This window comes from Pipistrellus hanaki (genome assembly GCF_964339955.1).
Source record: "Pipistrellus hanaki genome assembly, chromosome: 1".
NCBI lineage: Eukaryota > Metazoa > Chordata > Mammalia > Chiroptera > Vespertilionidae > Pipistrellus > Pipistrellus hanaki.
Genome location: NC_140503.1, coordinates 97334382 through 97339350, shown reverse-complemented (window position 1 = coordinate 97339350; position 4969 = coordinate 97334382). Strand labels below are relative to the sequence as shown.

At 44.7% G+C, this 4969-nt stretch overlaps 1 pseudogene across 1 annotated transcript; it reads right to left on the bottom strand.

Annotated features, from left to right (window-relative positions):
* Nucleotides 1-1899, bottom strand: LOC311633691 (ferritin light chain-like; annotated as a pseudogene). The gene has a single exon. The product of its transcript is annotated as a ferritin light chain-like (transcript).
* Between the last annotated feature and the right edge of the window lie 3070 nt (nt 1900-4969).

Here is a 4969-nt window from a genome sequence, read left to right as displayed (position 1 = left end):
GAGAGGAAGGGAGATAGAAACATCGATGAGAGAGAGTCATCGATCAGCTGCCTCTTGCACACCCCCCACTGGGGATATGCCCGCAACCAAGGTACATGCCCTTGAACGGAATTGAACCCGGGACCTTTCAGTCTCCAAGCCAACGCTCTATTCATTGAGCCAAACCGGTCTCGGCTAATTTTGCATGATTTTAATTAAGCTGAGGCTTATATGTGGCAAGCTGTTTTTAAAAAAATGTATTTTTTATTAATTTCTTATAGTTATGTATTGTCTTTATAGAAAAGTTAAAAAATACTGAAAAGCACAAAGAATCATTGATTGGCTGCCTTCTGCACGCTCCCTGCTGGGGATCAAGCGCACAACCTAGGCATGTCCCTGACTGACTGAGAATCGAACTGTAACCTCCAGCTTTACAAGTTGACGCTCAATAACTGAGCCACACTGGCTGAACCTGCCTTCTATTTTTATTTTTTTACACTTATTTATTTTTATTTTTTTCTGCAAAAAGCTTTATTGTTTAATTTGATCTGATTCAGGGGAGAGGGCTCCAGGGTGGTTAAAAGAATGGCTAGTAGCTTTGGGAAGAGGCTCAGGTAAAAGCCAGAGACACTAGGGGGATGCAGAGGGGGGCGGGGGCCTCTGAAAAGTTTCTGGGCTCCAAAGGCTCCTAGTCATGTTTGAGGGTGAGCCTTTTGAAGAGATACAGGCCCAGCCCAGCCTGGGGGCAGCCAGCCTGTGGATGTTAGTTAGGTGGTCGCCCATCTTCTTGATCAGTTTCACCTCCTCGTCCAGGAAGTGGTTCTCCAGGAAGTCGCAGGCGTGAGGGTCCGCACGGGTAGAAGCCAGGCCATGCAGCTCCAAAAGAGCCTGGTTCAGGCTCTTCTCCAAGGACAGGGCAGCTTCCACGGCGTCCTGAGTTTTGGACCAGTCATCCTTGGAAGGTTCTCGGTAGAGAACGCAACAGTCTCGCTTGTTTTGCAACTTTAACAAATGCTCCACGCCCTCTGGCTTCTTCTCCGCCAACTCTCGGAAGAAGTAGCCCACACCATCCAGAGCCACATCCTTGCAGTCGAAATAGTAGCCCAGAGCGAGGTACGTGTAGGAGGCCCACAGGTGCAGGTTGACCAGGCGATTGACTGCGGCCTCCACCTCAGGGGAATAATTCTGAGGAATTTGAAGCTCATGGCCATTCAGCAATGAGGTGTTAAGGTAGAAAAAAACCAAACCAAACCAAACCAGTGTTTTGGCTGGTCCTGGAGGTGGTGCTGAAGGTGGTGACCGGATGAGACGCAGGAGAGTGGCCGGAGGCTGGAAGAACGGGCGTCCCTGGGTCTGTTCCATCCAAACACTGTTGAAGCAAGAGACAGATCCGGGACCTCTGAGAGCCCTGCTGCCTACACTTATTTATTTCAATCCTCACCCCAAGATATTTTTCCATTGATTTTCAGAGAGAGTGGAAGAGAGAGGGAAAGACTTAAATATTTTTGTGAGAGAAACACATCGATTGGTTGCCTCCTACATGTACGCAGACCAGGGACCAGGCCGGAGAGGAGCCTGCAAGCCAGGTATGTGTCCTTGACTGGAATCAAACCCAGGACCCTTCGGTCTGCAGGCCAGCACTCTATCCACTGAGCCAAACTAGATAGAGCCTGCCTTCTATTTTATTTTTAATTTAAAAAAGTATATTTTTATTTATTTTAGAGAGGAAGGGATAGGGAAAGAGAGGTAGAAACATCAATGACAAGAGAGAATCACTGATTGGCTGCCTCCTGCACATCCCACACTGGGGATCGAGCTCACATCCTGGGCACGTGTCCTGCGCGGGAATGGAATGGAACTGTGACCTCCTGATTCATAGGTTAACGCTTAACTGCTGAGCCACACCAGCCAGGTCTGCCTTCTATTTTTTAAAAAAATATATTTTATTGATTTTGTACAGAGAGGAAGGGAGAGGGATAGAGCTAGAAACATAGATGAGAAACATGGATCAGCTGCCTCCTGAACACCCCCTACTGGGGATGTGCCCGCAACATGCCCTTGACCGGAATCGAACCTGGGACCTTTCAGTCCACAGACCGACGCTCTATCCGCTGAGCCAAACCGGTTTTGGCCTGTCTTCATTTTTAAAGGAAATTTATTGATTGATTTGAGAATTGTTCCACTTATTTATGCATTCAGTGGTTAATTCTTGTAAGTACCTTGATCAGGAAATGAACCTGCAACCTAAGCATATTAGGGAACAATGCTCTAACCAACTAAGCTACCTGCCCAGGGCCACGGGTCCTGCCTTCTAGAGACACCAAACTCTCTTTTCATGTGATCCCTAACCCTGGGAGCCCTGAGAACACCCCTCAAATGAGATGAGATTGTGCCTAGCAATTACAATTGAGGAATAGTAAGATTTCCTCTCCTTCCATTTCTAAGGAGATAGACTGAAAAAAACATGTCCCTTGTTGTCACGAGTGAATGTGACTTGAATGCGGGCCTTGGATAAGTTCTAGTTCCCATTCTGTCTCCCAAACTGAAAAGGTATGGACAGCACCACCTGCCTTAGAGGTTGCTGGGAAGAGCAAATGGCAGCTTAGCACAAGCAGGGCATCAGTGAGTGTTAGTCAAGCCTTGGTAGCTCAATGCCTGCTCCTTGCTCAAACACTCATATAACATTGCCCAGTGATGCTGCTTCTCTGCTGGCTTGAAAATTCAAATTCAGGGTCTCTCTCTAAACCCTGACACATCTTGAGGTTAGCTCTTTCTTTCAATATGTTTTGTTGGCATTTGGGATTTTCTCCCTATTTCTGGGCTATACAGTTCTTTCCAGGTTACTTTGTAAGCAATTTGAGTTTTAAGAATCACCTTTTGCTCAAACCCTTTGAGGGGGATCTAGGAGGAACTTCGGGCTGTGACTAGATTTTCAATGGACTCACCAAAGAAGTTTAACCCAACCTTGACCCTGGAGTCTTCTCAGCTGCCCCGTGAAGATTCAGCTGACATCGAAGCTGTCTCAGAGGTACTAGCAAAGAACCTGGGTAACTTAACTCTCAACCTAGTACCAAATACCCTTCCTTTTTACAGAACGTTCATTCCAACAGTAGGACAAAGTAAAAAACTTCCAGGAGCTTGGACTAAGGCCATAAAAAAAACTTAAATGCCTTGGCCCAGCCTCAGCCCAAGCCATGCTCTCAATAGATGTGGAGTGAGGACATTGGCAACTGATCAGGAAAAAAGGATAAGTTATTAGATACTGCACTAAGTTTCTACTTCAAAAAGACCCACAGGAAAGAAAACAAAACTGAACTAAGATTCAGGAAAAAATTTTATTTTTATTCTCAGAGGGATAGTGAAACAAGGAAGGGGTTAGGATAGAAGCAATAGGAGAAAGCCTAGGCAGTGCTACTTTGCTCTCCAGAACTATTATAGGAAGGAAATGAGTCTAGGCTGGGCTGCTGTCAGCTCACTGGAAAGTCAGAGAAGAGGGGACCTTGGAAATAGGTTCTGGAGATTAGCCCGGGATGAGCTACTGCTATTACTGCTCATTGCTCCCTGGTTGTAAGTCTTGCGGAGTCCCTTAGAGTTTACGTGATGCGTGCCTGTCAGGAAAGGAGAGGGGGAAGGGAAAGGCTCAGGTGTGTTCCTGGGAGGGAGAGCACACCTAGATTAAAAAAATGTAGATGCAGTTGTCATTATTGCCTATATCATGGAGATCATTCTGGTAAGATTAGCATGGAGAATAATTATGACATGGAATCGATTTAGCCTTAAACCTTATTCTTGTGCTTTTTTTCTTGCTAGTAATTTTAATAAATATGTTTTAAATTTATTTCAGAGAGAGCGATAGGGAGAAATAGAAACTTCATTGATGAGAAGCATTATCAGCTGCCTCCTGCACACCCCCTACTAGGGTTGGAGCCTGCAACCTGGGCATGGTACCTGACCGGTGTTTATGGGTGGACACTCAACCATTGCGCCTCATCTGCTGGGCTCTTGCTAGTAATATTAAGGTTGTTATGCAGCAGATGGGCAAACTACTCTATGCTAGGATGGATAGATGTATACAATATTTTGATAACTTACAATAGAAGTTCTGTGCTATCTTTAATTTATAAGGCATCTATGTAGTGTGCATTTGAAAATGACTTCAATATACTTCAGTTCCTTTTTATTTGACTCAAAAAAGCACTAATAAGTCTTGTGTGTTGTGTTTTAGAAACCTGAAGTCAGCAAGATGAAACCTACCATCAAGAATTAGAAGCAAGTAACTTGTGTGGAAGTTACATTTATTGATAGAGCATGGCTTGGGCTGAGGCTGGGCCAAGGCATTTAAGTTTTTTTTATGGCCTTAGTCCAAGCTCCTACTTTGTCCTACTGTTGGGAAGAATGTTCTGTTAGAAAGGAAGGGTTCTTGAGCAAAGAAGACCTACAGATATGACCCTATGTGAAAAAACCACAGGCAAAATTTTGCACTTACAAAGTAGTTGAATTATTTATTGGTATTAAAAAAGCATTCCTTTAAACACTAAACTCTCACCCCATCTTATGAAAACTTAAAACAAAATTCTCCATGGTCATACACAAGTTAATCACCAGGAGCAAAAATTCGAGTTAAATTAACGGTTCTGCTGAGAAAACAAGGGGAAAGCGGGAGTGGGCGCAAAGTTCTTGCTTTCACACAAGAATATTAAAGAAATGTTTTATTCATTTTTTACAGAGAGGAAGGGAGAGGGATAGAGGTTCAAAAACATCCATGAGAGAGAAACATCGATCAGCTGCCTCCTGCATACCCCCTACTGGGGATGTGCCCGCAACCAAGGTACAAGCCCTTGACCTGGGACCTTTCAGTCCGCAGGCCAATGCTCTATCCATTGAGCCTTTCAGTCCGCAGGCCAATGCTCTATCCATTGAGCCAAACCGGTTAGGGCCACACTGCAATATTAAAGGTACAATAATCCAGCGTTTTCAACTGCTGTTCCGC